At 39.9% G+C, this 22,263-nt stretch overlaps 1 protein-coding gene across 4 annotated transcripts in view; it reads left to right on the top strand.

The window, feature by feature from the left end:
• FSTL5 (follistatin like 5) overlaps positions 1-22,263 on the top strand; it is a 1,067,859-nt gene that overhangs the window by 690,583 nt on the left and 355,013 nt on the right. The gene's annotated exons all lie outside the window — the stretch shown is intronic.

Genomic DNA, 22,263 nt, shown 5'->3' on the forward strand with positions numbered 1-22,263 from the left:
ATTCCATACATATGTGCAACAATTTTGCTTACACAGAGGCCTTTGTCATAGCTTCGCAAAGGCCTCTGTGTAGGTTGAAATGTTGTACATTCAGTTTTCAATAAATCTGCCTTTAAAAAAAAAAAAAAAAACTTGGGTGCTTGGACCTACTTTCTACTAATATCTACTAAATTGGTTTTTGCTATCCCGGCCTTTGATGCACCTGGTTTTCATTGTGAGAGTGTGATATCCTTTAACTTTGAATCAACACTTCCTACTTATGACATAACAGATTGCACAATTCCTTCCATACAGCTTAAGCTGCTCTAGCCATATTTATATTCTTTTTGTAGGGGTTCTCATTCTGTATATGCACAAAATAAGACAGTATTATTCATCTGTGGGTCATTATTAATGATTCTTTTGGATACGGCACTGGAAGGTAATAATCACTTGACTGCCAGCCGTCATTTAACATATCAAAAGAATCCACAATCCATAAGGGAATAGGGGTATATGGAATATTAGCTAGTTAGTTTATATTGAAGCTAGACTTAGAAGCAACGCGTGTAACACTTCACACCTTGCATAGGAGCTATGGATTCACAGCTTCAAAACAGGAATTCATGTTGTAAACCTTCTGACATCTATCACATTGCTATACAATCAAATTTAACCCCTCTCCTGCTGCAATTGACATTACCACCTCTACCAGGTAGCCAATTCATGCATGCGCAATATAACTCACATTAAAGAGCAATATTCTATAGTGCAACAATGAATTATGTACCCTTGTCATGACATATAGTAGTATACTATATACCAGATATTCTCTTTTTTCTTCCCAATAAATTTCTGAGTAGTGAATACTAAACCCAGTCTCAATGTTCTTCAGGGATTATTCTGGACCATTTCTGGAGCTCATGTGAATTAACAGAAATGTGTATTTGGTGGATGGTAATCTAAGCAAATATTTTCCAATATATTGCCTTGCAAGTCAGGTGCTCTAGGCCAGAAGAAGCCAATTTTTGGCACTCCAGAAGTTTTGGACTACATCTCCTATAATGGGTTTAAATCCTTGATGCTGGCAAAGTTTCAGAGAAGATTTAGTCCATCATATCTGTGATGTTAAAGATTGCCTACCCATGCTCTAGGCAATTACCTGCCTTTTGAGTTAAACTATCATGAGCTTAACAATCAGGAAGCACCAGGACCAGTTGTATGATTGTCAGACAGGGTGGTGTGACAAGATTAATTTATAAAAGTGCCAATTTTCAGTAAATGTGCACTTGTAAAATGAAAAAGAGGACACACTCATCACAAATAAAGCACTTTAGCATTTAAATTATTATAATTTCACCTTCCCTCCTACTCAAATTGCATTAGTTAACTACTATGACACTATATAAAATTTCCTCTACCCAGACTTCCTATCAGTCCAGGTAGAGAAAACTAAATATCCTCTACCCGTGGATCAGGACACTACAAGTTTGTCAGGCAGAGGATGGGAGGGGGAAACTGGGACACATGGAGGGGAGAGGAGGGGGGACTGACACACATGGAGGGGAAAGGAGGGAGGACTGACACACATGGTGGGGAGAGAAGTGGAGACTGACAAATAGAGGCGATAGGAAACATAAAATGTGATGGCAGATCAGAACTATTTGACCCATCCAGTCTGCCCAATTGTCTAAATACGTTCATTAGTCCCTGGCATTATCTTAAGTATAGGATAGCCTTATGCCTATACAATGCATGCTTAAACTCCCTAACTGTGTTAACCTCTACCACTTCAGCAGAAAGGAAATTCCATGCATCCATAACCCTCTGTAAAGTAATACTTCCTGAAATTATTTTTAACCATTGTCCCTTTAATTTAAGACTATGCCCTCTTGATGTCGTAGTTTTTATTCTTTTAAATATCTTCTCCTCCTTTACTGTGTTGATTCCCTTAATGTATTTAAATGTTTCTGTGATATCCCCCCTATCTCGTCTTTCCTCCAAGCTATACATGTTAAGATCCTTTAACCTTTCCTGGTAAATGTTAACCTGTAATCAATTAACCAGTTTAGTAGCCCTTCTCTGAACTCTTTCCAAAGTGTCAATATCCTTCTGAAGATACAGTCTCCAGTACTGCGTACAATACTCCTAGTAAGGTCTCACTTGTGTTCTGTTCAATGGCATGAGCACTTCTCTCTTTCTACTGCTAATACTTCTCCCTATACAACCAAGCATTCTGCTAGCAGCAACCTGCTGTGCTATTACATTGTCTGCCTACCTTTAAGTCAGCTAAAATAATTTCTCCTAAATCCCTTTCCTCAGATGTTGAAGTCAGTAGTGAAAGAACAAAAGTAAAGGACTGTAAGCGTGGGGAATACACTCGTATTGGGGTTAACCCTTAGAAAACTACAAAGGTAGTAGAAGGAAAAAAGGAAAGATGAGTGCCCTAAAATAATTAAAATATAACCTTTAATAGTATAGTTAAAAAACAGTAAGTAGGTACCCATGAATAAATTATATTCCAATAATAATATATACAAGGCTATGAAATAAATGTGAACACTATATACACAAAAAAAGGAAAAAGCCTAATATGTGGATTAACCGAATAGGTAAAAGTACTAGTGTAACGAACTGATACCTATAAATCTGGCAACAGTGTAAAGCTATTGGTAACAAGTGTCAATGTAGGGAGACTGTAGCAACTTCCACTAGATCTATATCTGAAAATAGGTCTGCTAGATAGTTAAGCCTCAAAGTTGATGAAAAACTTCTCAACCTAATAATTATAAGTGAGGAGGTCCTGTTCAGAAGTTCTCAGTGTCCTCCACTTGATACTATATGGAAAAAAGCAATTTTTGCAATGATATTATACATATATAGAGTATGGATTAATGCCTTAATTTTAGTTGCATGAAAAGCTATACACCATTGGTCAGTATAACATCTTTTGTGCTAAAATAATCACTACACGATGTATATAAATTTGTGCAGAAAAATGTATATCTGCACAGTCAATTGTACACATATAAAGTGCTTCCTAATGATAGAGGAGATACTGAAATGTATACAGGTAGTGCAGACAGAATATATATGTAACTGCACAAAAACGAAAAAAGCCTCATATATAACGGCATGCAATGGTGTGCCAATATTGAAGGTGCTGGGGATGATGTCACAGCCCCATACTTCGGCTAGTAAATAGATAAATCCTTGCTACAAAATATTTGCAAGAGTCACTTTGAACTCTAGAAAAAGCAACTTTTCAGTGTCTCCTCTATCATTAGGAAGCAATTTATATGTGTACAATTGACTGTGCAGATATACCTTTTTCTGCACAAATTTATATACATTGTGTAGTGATAATTTTATCACAACTTAGCACAAAAGATGTTATACTGACCACTGTTGTATAGTTTTGTATGCAACTAAAATTAAGGCATTAATCCATACTATATGTATATATATATATATATATATATATATATATATATATATATATATATATATATATATGCCTGTATAATATCATTGCAAAAATTGCTTTTTTACATATAGTATCAAATGGAGGACACTGAAAATGTCTGAACAGGACCTCCTCACTTATAATTATTAGGTTGAGATGTTTTTCATCAATTTTGAGGCTTAAAGCGGCACTATCATGCCGAACTTACCTTTCCCCAATCGATTCCTCTTATCTCCCTCTGTCAGGATCTGTTCTTCATTTCTTCCTATCTGCTCTAGTTTTCATTAAAACGTAAGAAAAAGTAGGGACTATTTCTCTTATGGAGGTTTCCTACGCCGTGATCAGCGGTGACCAGCGGAGGAGCAAAGTGTGCTACATTTCCGGTGGTCACAGCAATTTTCCCACAATCCTTACCTTTCCTCCATGTTCACGCGATGCTTCCTGTCAGTTTTGCCGAACGTCCAGTCACTTAAACAGAACGCCGGCAAAACTGCCGAATTGCGTTCTAACAGTCAGAGTTGTGGCAACTGACATTTAATGTGGATAAGTGCAAGATAATGCATCTTGGACATAAAAACCCAAGGGCAGAATACAGAATATTTAATAGAGTCCTAACCTCAACATCTGAGGAAAAGGATTTAAGGGTGATTATTTCTGATGACTTAAAGGTAGGCAGACAATGTAATAGAGCAGCAGGAAATGCTAGCAGAATGCTTGGTTGTATAGGGAGAGGTATTAGCAGTAGAAAGAGGAAAGTGCTCATGCCATTGTACAGAACACTGATGAGACCTCACTTGGAGTATTGTACGCAGTACTGGAGACCATATCTTCAGAAGGATATTGATACTTTAGAGAGAGTTCAGAGAAGGGCTACTAAATTGGTTCATGGATTGCAGGATAAAACCTATAAGGAAAGGTTAAAGGATCTTAACATGTATAGCTTGGAGGAAAAACGAGACAGGGAGATATGATAGAAACATTTAAATACATAAAGGGAATCAACACAGTAAAGGAGGAGACTATATTTAAAAGAAGAAACACTACCACAACAAGAGGACATAGTCTTAAATTAGAGGGTCAAAGGTTTAAAAATAATATCAGGAAGTATTACTTAACTGAGAGAGTAGTTGATGCATGGAATAGCCTTCCAGCTGAAGTGGTAGAGGTTAACACAGTAAAGGAGGTTAAGCATGTGTGGGATAGGCATAAGGCTATCCTAACTATAAGATAAGGCCAGGGACTAATGAAAGTATTTAGAAAATTGGGCAGACTAGATGGGCCGAATGGTTCTTATCTGCCGTCACATTCTATGTTTCTATGTTTCTCCATTCATGTTCGAATGCAATTCGGGACTTTGTTCGTATCAGAATTAATTCGAATGAATGAAACAGCGATCCTATTCATTGCCGTCGCTTAGTAGATAACTCCCTAACTCCCACGGTATTAGGGAGCTATCTACTAAAAGGCTGAAAGACCTAAATTGGTCTTACAGCCACATTTACCAATACTAAGTAAAGATTACTTAGTATTAGTAAATTCAGCCCCTACTCGCTATACCGCGAGTAGGGGCATGTCTAGTAAGCAGTGAGCAGCCTGTGGCTGCTAACTGCAAAAAAAAAAAAAACTATTGCCCCCACCCCTGTGCGAGGGGTGGAGGCCATAAAGATAATGAGGGGCCATAAAAGATAATGAGGGGCCATAAATTACAATGGGGGGACCTACTGTCCTCCCCCCGGCCCCCACCCTTGAGCGGTGGGTGGGGGCCATAAAGATAATGAGGGGGGACCTACTGTCCTCCACCCCCCGGCTGTCACTCATTAGGTTTATGGTCCCCACCCGCCACCCAGGGTTGGGGGCCAGTTGAGGGGAGGACAGTAGGTCCCCCCTCACTATCTTTATGGCCCCCACCCGCCACCCAGGGGTGGGGGCCATGGGGGAGGACAGTAGGTCTCCCCCATCATTATCTTTATGGCCCCCACCCGCCGCCAGGGGTGGGGGCTGGGGGGGGTGGACAGTAGGTCCCCCCTCATTATCTTTATGGCCCCCACCCACTGCTCAAGGGTGGGGGCCGGGAGGAGAACAGTAGGTTCCCCCATTGTAATTTATGGCCCCCACCCACCGCGCAGGGGGCAGGGGGGAAGGACAGTAGGTCCCCGCCTCATTATCTTTATGGCCCCCACCCGTCGCACAGGGGTGGGGGGCAATAGGTTTTTGTTTTGTTTTTTGCAGTGAGCAGCCACAGGCTGCTTACTAGACATGCCCCTACCCGCGGTATATTGAGTAGGGGCTGAATTTACTAATACTAAGTCATCTATACTTAGTATTAGTAAATGTGGCTGAAAGACCAATTTAGGTATTTCAGCCTTTTAGTAGATAGCTCCCTAATACCGTGGGAATTAAGGAGTTATCTACTAAGTGACGGCAATGAATATGATCGGAGTTTCATTCATTCAAATTAAATTCCGATATGAACAAAGTCCCGAATTGCGTTCTAACACGAATGGAGAAACTGTTAGAACGCAATTCGGCTGTTTTGCCGGCGTTCTGTCTAAGTGACAGGACGTTCGGCAATACTGACAGGAATCATCGCATATAATTTATTCGTGGGTACCTACATACTGTTTTTTAACTATACTATTAAAGATTATATTTTAATTGTTTTAGGGCACTCATCTTTCCTTTGAAGTTAGTAGTGTATCAAATATTCTGTACTCTGCATCCAAGATGCATTATCTTGCACTTATCCACATGAAATAACAGTTGCCACAGCTCTAAACATTTTCTAGTTTATCTATAATATTTGTCATTTGACTTATGCTTCCTGGAACATCAACCCTGTTGCCAATCTTAGTATCATCAGAAAAAAGAAACCCCTTACCATCAACACCTTCGGCAATATCACTAATAAAAATATTAAAGAGAATAGGTCCAAGTACAGATCCCCGAGGTACCCCACTGGTAACTAGACCTTGCTTCGAATGTATAATCCATTGACTACAACCCTCTGTTACCTGTCGCTCAGCCACTGCCTCACCTATTCAACAATATTGGAATCCAAACTTAAAGATCGCATCTTATTGATAAGCCTTTTATGTGCAACAATGTTAAAAAAGCCTTACTGAAATCTTGGTAAGTAATGCACCAACCTGATCTATTACTTTAGTTACCCAGTCAAAAAAAAAAAAAAGATTAGTTTGGCATGATCTCCCTTTAGTAAACCCATGTTGTCTCTGATCTTGAAATTCATGTGATTTTAGATATTCAACAATCCTATCCTTTAACACGGTTTCCATCACTTTCTACACAATAGAAGTAAGGCTTACTAGCCTATAGTTGTCAGACTCCTCCCTACTACTTTTCTTGTGAATGGGTACAATATTCCCTAACTTCCAATCTTCTGGGACTACTCCTGTTAACAATGATTGGCTAAATCAGCGTTTCCTAATTGGTGTTATGTGAAACCCTGGGGTTCCAACAGAACACAATTGGGTTCCGCCAAAATGTATAAAAACAAAACAAAATGGCTGCAGGTGGCGAGGGAGCAGTGTGCAGTGATCAGCAGTGATGCCGGAGGGCTTAGTAGGTCATTTTTGACAGTTGCAGGAAAGGAGTCATGGGGGGTAGGGCACAAAAACCTGCTAACAGTTTAATTGATATGTTTTCTTGAAGAAGAATTTTTTCAATGATTTTTTGAAGGAGTGGAGACTGGGTGAAAGTCTTATGGAGAAGGGAAGGGAGTTCCACAGAAGAGGTGCAGCCCTGGAGAAGTCTTGGAGGCGAGCATCAGAGGTGGGAGTATGGACAGAGGATAGACATAGGTCTTTGGCAGAGTGTAGGGGCCTCGACGGAGCATACTTGTGTATTAAGGAGGATAGGTAGGTTGGAGCAGCATTATGTAGGGACTTGTAAGCAAGCACCAGAATTTTAAATTGAGCCCTATATCTAACTGGAAGCCAATGAAGGGACTGACAGAGCGGGTGAGTTTAAGGAAGTGAGCAGCCATCCAGTTGGAAATCGCAGAGAGGCAGTCAGAGACACAAGTCAAGATGGGCGGAGAGAGTTCAGGAGAGGACAGGTAGAGTTGCGTGTCATCCGCATAGAAATGATAACGGAAGCTAAAGGAGCTGATGAGTTTACCAAGGGAGGAGGTATAGATAGAGAACAGTAGGGGATCAAGGACAGAACCTTGGGGGACGCCGACAGAGAGTGGTTGGGGGGAAGGGGCAGAGTCAGGGTCAGAAACACTGAAAGAACACTGGAACAGGTAGGAGAAGCACCAGGAGAGAGCAGTATCCCGTAGACCAAAATTATGAAGAATGTGAAGAAGCTGTTGATGATCAACAGTGTCAAAGGCAGCAGAAAGATCAAGGAGAATTAGGATAGAGTAATGGCTGCGAGATTTAGCAGCAATTAAATCGGTGGATACTTTGGTCACAGCTGTTTCGACAGAATTACCAGCGCGGAATCCAGACTGAAGGGGGTCAAGAAGAGAGTTGGATTTGAGAATATCAGTCAATCTGGCGTACACAACTCTCTCGAGGATCTTGGAGGCAAATGGCAGTAGCGAGATATGGTAGTAGTTCGATGGGGTGTTGGGGTCAAGGTTGGCATTTTTCAGAATCAGGGTTACAGTTGCATGTTTGAAGGGTGAGGGAAATATGCCAGAGGAAAGGGAGAGATTGAAAATGTTAGTGATAGAAGAGCAAGAGATGGAGACAAAGTGCGGTTGAGATACGAGAGAACAGGATCGAGGGAACAGGAGGTGGGGCGGAAGGACCGGAGCAGAGCAGAAACCTCTTCTCCTGTAGTCAGTGTGAATGAGTGTAGAATGATGGAGGGAGTGGGGTTGGGTGATGTATTGGTAGGGGAAGGAGAGAAATTAGCGATGTCTTCTCTGATTGTAGAGATCTGTCAGGGTACCTGAAGTCTCTACCTCTGAGAGAGGTAGAGACTTAGAAGTTTATCCGTCCAGAAGGGCTGTTTCCTCCGTCCCTCGCGGTCCACCCGGTCATTTACACGCCGGCCGCGAGGGATCCACTTCCTTTTGTAACACGACGCCCAGCAGTCGACGTCATGACGCCAACCCGGACCGACCTGTCACTCAATTGTCTGGAAACTAATCAGGACTCGTCGGAGGCGTGTCTACTCTCCTGAGCCAGGGTATTTAACAGTGCTTCTTCCATTGGCTCATTGCCCTGTCGTGGTTCTAGCCTGTCTAGTCACTCAGCGCTCTTGTATTCCAGTTATCCTTTTGGTTCCGTCCCGGCTTGTTTGTATTACTCTGCTTATCTCTGTTACCCTTTGACTCGGCTTGTTCCTCGCTTACCTGTCTTCTCGTTCCCTCGACCTCGGCTTGTCTTTGACCATTCTCTCTATCTCCGTACGTTAGTCCGGCCATTCTAAGGTCCGGTATACGTACCTTTCTACTGTCTGTACTCTGCGTGTTGGATCCCTGTCCCGATCCTGACATTACGACAGGGCCAATGGATCCTGCAAGTACAAACAGTCAGCTTGGTCCTTCCGATCCTAGGTTTGAAGCTATGGAACACAGAATGGATCAGATGGCCCTAGCACTACAGGCCTTATTATCTCGTGCTAATAACCCACCAGAGGAGACGCGTACTACTTCTATTTCCCCTGTGAGTTCAGGCCTAGAGGTAGCCACTGTAGGTGCCTCTTCCCGTATTACCCCACCAGTACGTTATGGTGGTTCACCTGAGAAGTGTCGTGGTTTTTTAAACCAGATCAGTATCCACTTTGAATTACAACCTCACTCTTATCCTACAGATAGGGCGAAGGTTGGGTTTATTATCACCTTACTCATTGAGAGAGCTCTGAGATGGGCCAACCCATTATGGGAGAATGATAACCCGTTAGTATATAATTATAATGCCTTTGTAGCTGCCTTTAGAAGAACTTTTGACCCTCCTGGTAGAAAGGTCAATGCAGCTAGATTACTTTTGCGCCTGAGACAAGAGAACTGAACACTTGTGGATTATGCACTAGAGTTCAGGTCTTTGGCGGCAGAAGTTAAGTGGAATGAGCAGGCTTATATAGATGTATTTTTGAACGGGCTATCAGATGTAATCCTTGACGAGGTTGCTACTAGAGAGCTTCCTGAAAATTTGGAGGATTTAATTTCGTTCATTTCTCGTATTGATGAGCGTTTAAGAGAGAGACAGAACACTCGAGAGAGGAACTTTAGACCTTCCTTTAAATTAGCTCCCGCATTTCAAAGCCCTGATTCCACTACCTCGCTGTTTCCTGAACCTATGCAGATAGGCAATACTCGCCTCTCAGAAGAGGAGAGACAGTACAGGAGAAGGGAGGGATTGTGTATGTATTGTGGAGTCAGAGGTCACTTACGCCTGAATTGCCCTAATCGCTCGGGAAACGCCCGCACCTAAGTTTCTCTAGAGGACAGGCCTTGGGTGTTTCTATTTTGTCCTCTACTCATAATTATAAAGATCACAGGCTTCTGCTACCAGTTTCTTTAACTTGGGAGAAGGGAGTACTAAAGACCATGGCTTTGATAGATTCCAGAGCTGCTGAGAATTTTATCGACCAGGCCTTTGCTACTAAACACACTATCCCATCCCAGTTAAGGGATACACCCTTGGCCGTTGAGGCCATAGATGGTAGACCTTTACTTGAGCCTGTTATCTTTCGTGAAACCATACCCGTTAATTTAACTGTTGGTATCTTACACGAGGAAAACTTATCGCTTATGCTTATTTCGTCCCCTTCTGTTCCCATAGTCCTGGGTTACCCATGGTTAAAGAGACATAACCCTATTATTGATTGGGAGTTAGGGGAGATACTCTCATGGGGCCAGGGTTGCCAGGAGAGGTGTTTACGGAGGGTTTCTCCATTGGGTGTAATTAACACACCAGGTAGTTCTACCCAGTCTACAGATATACAGATACCGCCTCTGTACCTGGATTTAAAAGCAGTATTCGACAAAAAGAATGCTGATACTCTACCTCCACACAGGACTTTTGATTGTAAAATGAATCTACTACCTGGTACCATGCCTCCGAGGGGCAATGTATATCCTCTATCCACCAAAGAGAATTCAGTTCTAGAGGAATATATTCTGGAGAATCTAGACAAAGGATTCATTAGGAGATCTTCTTCTCCTACCGGGGCTGTTTTTTTTTTTGTTAAAAAGAAGGATGGTTCCCTAAGACCTTGCATTGATTACCGAGGTTTGAATAAAATAACCATCAGAAATGCCTATCCGATCCCCTTGATTACCGAGCTGTTTGATCACCTAAAGGGCTCTAAAATTTTCACCAAGTTGGATCTCAGAGGGGCATATAACTTGGTGAGAATCCAGCAAGGACACGAGTGGATGACAGCGTTCAATACCCGTTATGGGCATTATGAATACACGGTCATGCCTTTTGGTCTTTGTAACGCACCGGCAGTATTTCAGGATTTGATTAATGAAGTTCTTAGGGAATTTCAACATGATTGTGTTATTGTGTACCTGGACGACATACTTATACACTCTAGAGAGATTGAGACCCACCACAGACAAGTCAGAAAGGTATTACACAAACTTCTTCAACATGGGTTATACTGCAAATTGGAGAAATGTAGTTTTGACCAGTCTCAGATAGACTTTCTTGGTTACGTGATTTCTGGGGAAGGCTTTAAGATGGATCCCGACAAACTCCAGTCTATTTTAGATTGGCCATTGCCTAAGGGACTCAAGGCTATTCAAAGGTTTATTGGTTTCTCCAATTATTATAGGCGCTTCATTAAGGGATACTCCTCTATTATTGCGCCTATTACCAATATGACCAGACAGGGGGCTGACACTAAGACTTGGTCTACTGAAGCTCTCGTTGCTTTCAAGACTCTCAAGGAACTTTTTGCTTCTGCTCCAATTTTAGTCCATCCTGATACGACTCTGCCGTTCCTACTCGAGGTCGATGCCTCTGAGACAGGCGTAGGTGCTATTCTGTCACAAAGGTTAGGGGTGGACAAACCACTACACCCTTGTGGTTTTTTTTCCAAGAAACTGTCTGGGCCTGAGAGCAGATATGACATCGGTGACAGGGAATTATTAGCGGTCATTATGGCTTTAAAGGAGTGGAGACATTTATTGGAGGGGACCTTACATCCTGTTACCATTTTAACGGATCACAAGAACTTGTCCTATATTGGGGAGGCTAAGCGACTGTCCGCCAGACAAGCTCGTTGGTCCTTATTCCTGACCCACTTCAATTATGTGCTTACTTATAGACCTGGTTCTAAGAACTCTAAAGCAGATGCTTTGTCTCGCCAATATGAACCTTCTACTATATCTGAACCTGTTCTTTCCTCTATAGTTCCGAAATGCAATATTATCGCTAACACGAATCTCAGGATTCACTCTCCGTTACTTGCCGAGATCTTAAAGCTGCAACATCTAGCCCCTAAACAGACTCCCGGGGGTCGACATTTCGTTCCTCCTGCTCTTCAACTGGAACTGTTACAATGTTTCCACAACAGCAAGGTGGCTGGACATCCTGGCATTCGCAAGACGTGCGCTTTGATCTCTAAAGACTTCTGGTGGCCTGCTTTACGTAGGGATATTAAAGATTTCATCGGTGCATGTGAGGTTTGTACTAAGACCAAGCAACCTCATACGTTTCCATGTGGATTTCTGCATCCCTTAGAGGTTCCAGAAAAGCCATGGTCCTGTTTGGCTATGGACTTTATTGTCGATTTACCTATATCTAAAAAACAGACTGTTATCCTCACCGTGGTTGACAGATTCACCAAGATGGCTCACTTCGTTCCTCTGCCTAAACTTCCGTCTTCTCCCGAGTTGGCAGAGATATTTGCAAGGGAGATTTTTCGTTTACATGGGATACCCTCCCAAATTGTATCTGACAGAGGTTCCCAATTTGTTTCTCGTTTTTGGAGATCCTTCTGCTCTCAACTGGGTATCAAATTGAATTTCTCTTCCGCCTATCATCCTCAGTCTAACGGAGCTGCTGAACGCACCAACCAAAAGATTGAACAATATTTACGTTGTTTTGTTTCCGAACACCAGGACGATTGGGTCGGTTTGATTCCTTGGGCGGAGTTCGCGCACAACAATCTCGTTTGTGATTCTACTCATTCAAGCCCCTTCTTCATGAATTATGGCTTTCATCCATCCATTCTTCCCTCGGTTTCTCCTTCCCAAGGGGTACCTTCGGTTGATGTTCATGTTGCCAATTTGAGGAAGTTGTGGGATCAGACTCGACAAATTCTTCTGCACAATTCTATGCTGGTTAAGAAACACGCTGATAAACGTAGAAGGTCGGCTCCGGTTTTTGTTCCAGGCGATAGAGTATGGTTGAGTACTAGAAACATTTGTTTAAAAGTACCTTCCATGAAGTTCGCTCCTCGTTATATTGGACATTACAGGGTTCTGACTCGGATTAACCCAGTTGCGTATCATCTAGCTCTCCCATCTGCCTTACGCATCCCTAACTCCTTTCATGTTTCATTGCTTAAACCGCTAGTCTGCAACAGATTTTCCTCCACGGTATCTTCTCCTCGCTCCGTTCAGGTGGAGGGTCAGGAGGAGTTTGAGGTCAACTCTATCATCGATTCTCGAATCTCCCGGGGGAGAGTACAATATCTGGTCGACTGGAAAGGATATGGTCCTGAAGAGAGGAGTTGGGTACCTCAAGAGGATGTTCATGCTCCTCGCCTCCGCAGGGCGTTTCACTCCCGCTTCCCATCTCGTCCCGGTTCCTTCCGCCCGGTGGGCGTATCTGAGAGGGGGGGTACTGTCAGGGTACCTGAAGTCTCTACCTCTGAGAGAGGTAGAGACTTAGAAGTTTATCCGTCCAGAAGGGCTGTTTCCTCCGTCCCTCGCGGTCCACCCGGTCATTTACACGCCGGCCGCGAGGGATCCACTTCCTTTTGTAACACGACGCCCAGCAGTCGACGTCATGACGCCAACCCGGACCGACCTGTCACTCAATTGTCTGGAAACTAATCAGGACTCGTCGGAGGCGTGTCTACTCTCCTGAGCCAGGGTATTTAACAGTGCTTCTTCCATTGGCTCATTGCCCTGTCGTGGTTCTAGCCTGTCTAGTCACTCAGCGCTCTTGTATTCCAGTTATCCTTTTGGTTCCGTCCCGGCTTGTTTGTATTACTCTGCTTATCTCTGTTACCCTTTGACTCGGCTTGTTCCTCGCTTACCTGTCTTCTCGTTCCCTCGACCTCGGCTTGTCTTTGACCATTCTCTCTATCTCCGTACGTTAGTCCGGCCATTCTAAGGTCCGGTATACGTACCTTTCTACTGTCTGTACTCTGCGTGTTGGATCCCAGTCCCGATCCTGACAAGATCCCAGTGAAGTGAGATGCAAATTTTCTGGTGGACAATGTGGTAGAAGGAGGGGGAGTAAAAGGACGAAGAAGAGCATCACAAGTGTGAAATAGGTGTTTGGGTTGATGGGACAGTGTACTTATGAGGGTGTTAAAGTAATTTACTTTTGCAGAGGAAAGAGCCAGGCTGTAGGAGTGCAGCATACATTTATAGTTGAGGAAGTCAGATGCAAAATTAGACTTTCTCCAGCAGTGTTCAGCAGTTCTGGAACATTTGTGGAAGTCACAGGTCAGCTTGGTGTACCAGGGGGTGCTTGCTGCATTTAATTTTAGGAGGTGCCATGATGTCAAGTTGAGAGGAGAGAGTTGAGTTGTAGAGTGAGGTTGCAGAGTTAGGGCAAATTAGATTTAAGATGGGTTAAGGAGAGTTTGGAGTTTGGTGGAAAAATGCTGGAGATCAGGGCAGTTGAGGTTTCTGCGATTTTGGAGAGTTGAGGGTGGTGAAATTTGGGTACGGGGTATGCTGATGTCAAATGTTAGGTAATGAAAAAGTGGAGAGGTAAGAGGTGGTGCAGAGATTTGTGAAGATGGGGTCAAGAGTGAGGCCAAAGGAGGAGGTTATAGAGAGCAGACGGGAGGCATCAGGGCAGTTGAGGTTGTTGATTGGGATGTTAATATATAAAATACTGATTAAAAACAAGACCTATTACAGTCCAAACGTGAACTACTCTCCAAATTTCACAATAAAATATTGCAATAGCTTATTGTGAATGCTGGCAATTTAGAACATCCTCTTATCTTGTGATTCTCACTATTCTGGGACTTATATGTCAACTGGGATATTACTTATAGTTTGCTCAAAGCTGTGTTCCAAAATACTTTCTGAATGAAGATGACTTTAGAGGTTAAAACTTACTTTAACCCCTTAAGGACACATGACATGTGTGACATGTCATGATTCCCTTTTATTTCAGAAGTTTGGTCCTTAAGGGGTTAAAGCATTTTTATTTTTTGACAATCATTTTTTATTGAAATGTTTTAGGACAGAAAATACAGGGTACAAACACATAGTGATGTTATTACACATCAATAATTACAAATCAATAATCAAAAGGCACCCCTCCATTTCCCAAACAAGGTATGATCCATAGCATCGGGCATTGTAATGAATAAAAAAAGACAACATACTTGCAAGAACAAACAAACTATCTCTGCCCACAGCAGTTCAAAATAGTTCAGTAGCAGTCTGTCTGTCTGTCGGCAGTAGCACTAGGATATCGCCTAGTAACCAGTGCATTAAAACATTTTAAAATATTTCTTCATGCCATCATTTTTCAGATCAAACTTGTATCATAGAAACATAATACAAGTTTATAACCATTAATCAATGCAATTGATAATAATGAGACAATTACTTACATCATTTCAAACAAACTTGGTTTGCCTGACCTTACTAGTATTTACATGGAACCTTTCAAATCCAAGGTGAACTAGAATACAATCTATCACAAACACAAGCTTTTTAGATCTCTTCTCCTGATATATATTTGTCTTTCATAAGACAGGTATTGGAGTCAACAAGTGGAATTTAGTTTCATTTCTGAATAGATGTGGGCTTCACTAGAGTGATGTAAATAGGAGATTTGTTTTCTTACAGTACATTGTCATACAGACCTAACGTTTAATATAATCTAAATGAAAATTGATTTCACATTCTATTTTGGATAGTGAATAAAACCTCATGTACAATGCTAAATTGTTTATGGATTTCCAATTTTAATATAATCAGTATGTGTTATACACTCATTTTGTTCATCAACAAGAAATATGTACCATCATCAAAATATAGTTAGGAATCAGCACGAACCATAATTTAAAAACCTGCGTGAAAGTGAAATAAAATGTAATATGTAATTTAATTAGATAATCATGTCTATGCAGTTGCAGGATTTTTTTTTTATCTTTGCAATCAGAATACAAGGAATTCTCTTGTGAAATTTATAGCAATCAATATGTTTAATTTTGTAATTTTGTGTTCTGGAGAGAGCTGGGCAAAGGTTTTATGCTTGCAGCAAAATGCACAGATCTAAAATGATTCTCTATGAAAAAAAGAAAAAACTATTGAAAATATCTGCATTTTTAACTATCTTCACACATTTGTTTTACAAATATCATCTATTTGTATATGCTGCAAAATCTACAAACCCATGCACAAAAACATGCATTTGTATGCTAATATTAACATATAGTATAGTTGCACACATAACTGTCGAGTAATGAAGGCTTACTGCTCTCTCTTTCTAACACCATCTCACATAGCAGAAGTGAGACAGATGTTCCCTATCCTATATTTACATGGACTTTCCTTCACTTTTACTATCAGTGCAAAATGAAAGAGAAAAAAATATCTTGCTTGCTGTTCTAGTTCTTCATTGTTAATAAAGTTGTTTTCTATATTTCAACTCTGACTCTCTATAAATTGGAGACAGAAAATATAACGAGTTTGCCCTAGAAATAGAGAATTTCAGTCAAAGAGCTGCTGAACCCATGAAGAGATGATAACGCAATTTCAAATGTGTAAGGGAAGTGCAATGCCAGATCAAATGAGTTCACTAGCATTGCTACAATTTAAAGATTCTTCTTCATTATGATATACAGTTGCTTCTTTGTCTATTGTCTAATACATTTTGTAATACAGTAAAATATCAGTTCAAAGCCACACATTTCACAGTCAGTTCGAGAATCTATTACAAAAATATTTTTTGTAGAGTTTTAGAACATCTTTATTTTATTTTATTCAATCATACCTACAGTATTTAAGGCTAGCCCTCGACTAAATTATTTATCATTAGTATTTTTATCATGTAACCATTTCAGAAATGTTATCCCCTCCCCAACTTCACAATATTTTTATATTTTTTATTTAATCACCTTTGTAAGGCAAATGCTATGGTCTCATAGATCTCATATGTATGTTTTTTAAAATCACTTATTGAGTCCATCAGCTTCTTAGATGATTGCAGTGCATCACTCTGGTTTCCAAGTTATAGATTGCATGACTCCATACCAAATGGGCAAAACCATCTGGATGTATATAAGGCCATTTCAACTGCCAAATTGTTCAGGCTATTCAACAATGTCTGGATTTTGTAATTCTGGCCTTGAACGGGCCTGAATTTGGTCAGAGTTTCAGCCAACCTAACACCACCAGACAGTCGAAAACTGCATCGGGATGCTTCAAATGTTTTAACAAAAGTCTTAATTATTTGGCTGCTGACATCACTAGCAGCCATATGTATGAAAAAGAAAAAATACACAAAAAAATATATATACACAAGTACACCTAACCAACTCAATGGTAGGAATATGCAGAGGTACTTAACTGCGTATAAGATGGATACAGCTTCCCAAGAGGTTTCCCCCAAACGAACCTCAAATATAGATATGGGTATAGACAAAAATGGGATACAGTGCAATAACTAGAAAAAAAAGAATACATAGCACATAGTGAAGTACATTAACAATAATTGGATTTAACCCACAAAGATTGCACTCACGAGATGGTGTAGGGTAATGCGCCTTTAAGCCCACAATGGGCTGAAATGGTATTTGCCTTCCACGGATAGGTTGCTCTGTCTTTCACAGGAAATGGAAGAGTGCCAATTGAAATGTAAAAAAAAAATTCTTTATTCAAAAGGCAGTAAATAGCCTTGAAAAATTCAATCGGTAAAATTTAAAAATAACTGCAATCTAACGCGTTTCGTCCAAACAACTTGGACTTCATCAGAGAAAATTCTGCAGTTTAAACAATCACATAAAATACAAAGCATGCATAATCCCACCCTCAACAGAGTCCCTTAAATACAACCAGTCCGTGTGTTGATTGGAGAATTCTCTCCTGGAACCACTTCTCCCATCAGGGTATATTGCCTCCAGATGGCTCTCATTCTGTAATTTCGCGGCAAAAAAATTACAGACATTGCCAAAAGTCAACTTACAAGGGTACGTAGAAATTGCTCTAACGCTCAAGATTTTGAAACTCAGGCGAAACATATAAAAAATAAATTGGTGAATAAAGGTTATGATAAAAAGACGATTGAAAAATAAATTAGAATATTAAGGAATAAAGATAGAAGTGATTTACTGATTAAACGTCCAAAAAATAATTCAAATGAACATTTTAGACATTCATTCATAACGAAATACAATACAGACCATTGGAAAATTAATAGGTGCCTTAAAAAACATTGGCCCATATTACTCCAGGATCCAGTTCTTGGAAGTATCCTTCCAGACCGTCCATCTATTATCTATAAGAAGGGTCAAAACCTTAAAGATCTAGTTGCTCCCAGTTTCCCTAGAAAGGATATCCCTAAAAAGAAAGTCATTTCACATACAAAGGGATCTAAGGGATGCCAAATGTGCCGTGCTTGCTCAAGAATGAACCTAGGCTTAACTCTTCAATTTACAAGTTATATTTCTGGAATTTCTTTTCCAGTGAAGTCCAGTATTGGATGCCACACGGATTTTGTGATTTATTTATTGCAGTGTCCGTGTGGCAAACAGTACGTGGGAAAAACAAAAAGACCTCTAAAAATACGCCTCATGGAACATATTAATAATATAAGGAAAGGCATAACAACTCATTCAGTGCCAGTACACTGCAATACATGCCAGGCCTTTAATTGGAGAGATTTTAAGGGTTGTGGTATAGAACATGTGCCCGCCCACTGGAGAGGCGGAAATAGGGAATTGAAATTAGCACAACGGGAGACCTATTGGATATACCAATTGGATACCTTAATACCCAAAGGTTTAAATATAGATGTTGATTTGGCCAGTTTCATGGTATAATGGTATCCTTTTTCGTTTTTTCTAAAGATGTTCTTGGATCCAAGGGGGGATTTCCACCTTCTGCCACATCGTTTTTTCTTTAGATTGATATTTTATTTTTTATTTTTATCATTTTTGTTTTTATTTTTATTTTATTATTTATTTTTTATATTTTTTATTTTTTTATTTTATATTTATTTTTTTATAATTATTTTTATTTTTATTTAATTTTATTTTTTTATTTTTGGTTTATTTCTAGTTCATTTCATTTTATTTTTATTTTATATTATATATTCTTTTCATATTTAATATAATTTTTCATTTTTTTATTTTTCATTTTCATTTTTATATTTATCTTTCATTTATTTATTTATCAATTTATTTTTTTAATTGTATATTTATTTTTATATTTATTTTTATATAAATTTTTCTATACATATAGTATTTATATATTTTTTTATTTTATTATATAAAAAAATAAAAACATTTTTTTTTCCCTATTATATATTTTTTGTAGTCTATGTATATATTTATACTATAGCAATTGGCAGAAGATGAAAGTCCTACAGCTCTATTGGATGATGATATATTTCTTTGTTGTTTATAAGTCCTTACTTTTAATTTGAAAGTCTGATGACTGATTGCGATTATTTTGAGATTATTTTCAGTCATTTAACTACTCGAGCGGCTGTTTCATGCTTGGAACGCATATGCCGCATTTGGAACGCAACGTTGGCGTCACGACGTACGTCGCCGTCCGCAACCGGAAGTATGCGCATGGAACGCAACCGGAAACGGACATTTGGAACGCAAACCTAGATGAACCAGACGGACAAAAAACGGCTACTTTTTTTGCCGCGAAATTACAGAATGAGAGCCATCTGGAGGCAATATACCCTGATGGGAGAAGTGGTTCCAGGAGAGAATTCTCCAATCAACACACGGACTGGTTGTATTTAAGGGACTCTGTTGGGGGTGGGATTATGCATGCTTTGTATTTTATGTGATTGTTTAAACTGCAGAATTTTCTCTGATGAAGTCCAAGTTGTTTGGACGAAACGCGTTAGATTGCAGTTATTTTTAAATTTTACCGATTGAATTTTTCAAGGCTATTTACTGCCTTTTGAATAAAGAAAAAAAATTTTACATTTCAATTGGCATTCTTCCATTTCCTGTGAAAGACAGAGCAACCTATCCGTGGAAGGCAAATACCATTTCAGCCCATTGTGGGCTTAAAGGCGCATTAACCCTACACCATCTCGTGAGTGCAATCTTTGTGGGTTAAATCCAATTATTGTTAATGTACTTCACTATGTGCTATGTATTCTTTTTTTTCTAGCTATTCAGCTGTATCCCATTTTTGTCTATACCCATCACTAGCAGCCAGTAAGCAAATAGTTCAAAACCTTTGGCAGCATGAGGGTTAGTTATGCGGTGGCTGGTCAATGCTTGCTAGCCAGCCACCACATTAACTATTTAATAAATTAATTCAAATCCTATAGGGATCAATTAGCTTCCAATGTTACTAAAAGAGAGAGGTCTCCCACCAGCCCCCACCGGTGGGCAATTGATTGGGCCCCAAATAATAATATTGCCCTCCCATGTCCCACCACCCACTGGCAGCACATGGGGGCTATAAGTATATTGTTCAAGGGGCAGGTCTAGTGCTCCTCAGCCCACAAACATAGGCAGTGCATGGGGGTGTCCAAATAATTATGTGTGTTGGACATGCAGATAGTGACATGTCCACTTCTCCTCCCCTGAGTTGCTAGGGGTCCTGTATCTGCTAGCCTCCCCCCCCCCCCCATTAAAATAAATGCCTACCCTCTCACCCTAATAATACTGGTGGAGCTATAAAGCTAGTTTCTGTAAAAAGAATATATACATACCATGTGAAATTTTATTTCTTCTAACTCTTCCCGACACCACTAATGAAAATATATATATTTTTAAATTACAAAGAAAAGATAAAAAAAAAACAAGAATATGACACAATAAAATCTTCCTACTAAGGTATAACTTTCCAAATGGCTTTCAATAAATGGTTTGATTGGTTGATTAGGTTGACTCAAAGTGGTGAATAGAGAACATACACACAATAGATAGATAGATATTGTTTTTGTTTTTTTTGCTGATTGAATAAAAAAACAAATACTATTCAACATAGGATCATGGTTGCTGCTTCATTCCCCACACCATGTATGACAATGTGGAATCTACTTCCTCCCTAAAAACTAGATAGTTCTCAGTACATAATTCCCTTTATCCTCAAGTGCCTGTATGGCTGTCACCATATGGCATAATACAGAACCTTATGCCTATCCCATGCATGCTCCCTCACTGTGTTAACCTCTACCACTTCAGCTGGAAGGCTAGTTCATGCATCCACTACCCTCTCTGTAGAGTAATAATTAATGATACAATTTTTAACCTTTGCCCTGCTAATTTAAGACTACGTCTTTCTGTTGTGGTAGTTTTACTTCTTATAAATATACTCTCCTCCTCCTTTACTTTGTTGATTCCCTTTATATATTTAAATGTTTCTCTTATCCCCTGTCTTGTCTTTCCTCCAAAATATACATCTTAAGATCCTTTAACCTTTCCTGGTAAGTTTTACCCTGCTATCCATTATTCATTTTAGTAGTCCTTCTCTGAACTCTCTCTAAAGTATCAATATCCTTCTGGATATATGGTCTGCAGTACTGCTTACATTACTCCAAGTGAGGTCTCACCAGTACTCTGTACAATTGCATGAGCACCTCCCTCTTTCTACCTAAAATATCAGAATACTACACTATATTTAATTTACTTTCCTTTGCAGTTCATGGCTGGTGACTGGTCAAAAATATGTTTAAAGCAGCTTCCATTGCTAAGGGTTTCTGTAGAAATTCAGTTTGAAATCTGCAACATGATTCCTGTCTGTGCCCCCCCCCCCTCTCTCTCTCTCTCTCTCTATATATATATATATATATATATATATATATATATATACTGTTGTATTCAAAATTATTCAAACCCCATTGAAAATCAGGCTTATTGTCTAAATATACAGACTTGCAGCTGTTTGTAATGAACAAACTAAGCTAAAGCAATTGAAATAGCTCAACACTGCGAATGCTTCAAGTGTTTTTTTTTTCCAAATTTAAGTAAAAATGCAAGTTATAATGACTTCTCCAGTTTCAAAATTATTCAAACCCCTTAATAGAATCCCTCACAACAGCACAAATATCCAAAACATGTGTGGTCTCAAGAACACCTGAGTCAACTAATCAAGGGCTTCATTAGTTGCACCAGGTGTGCTTGAGCTGGAACAGTTGAAATACCTGAACTGGAAAGAGTTTGTTGAGTGTCATGTTTGACTGCATGTCAGAAATATGGCTAAGTCAACTGTGGAGCAATGAAACAAAACTGGAATCTTTTGGTCCACTGGATTGACAGCATGTCTGGAGGAAGATAAATATAACACTCTGCCTACAATTTAGCATGGTAATGCCTCGGTAATGTTCTGGTGCTGGAAACCTGCAGCATGTGGGAGGCAAGATGGATTAATTGAAGCACCAGGAAATCCTAGGAGAAAACATCAAACCGTCAGTGAAGAAGCTGAAGCTGTGATGTCATTCAACCTTCCAACAAGACAATAATACTGTAAATTCCACCAAGGCTTG

The sequence above is a fragment of the Pelobates fuscus genome, chromosome 6 (genome assembly GCF_036172605.1).
Source record: "Pelobates fuscus isolate aPelFus1 chromosome 6, aPelFus1.pri, whole genome shotgun sequence".
Classification (NCBI taxonomy): Eukaryota; Metazoa; Chordata; class Amphibia; order Anura; family Pelobatidae; genus Pelobates; species Pelobates fuscus.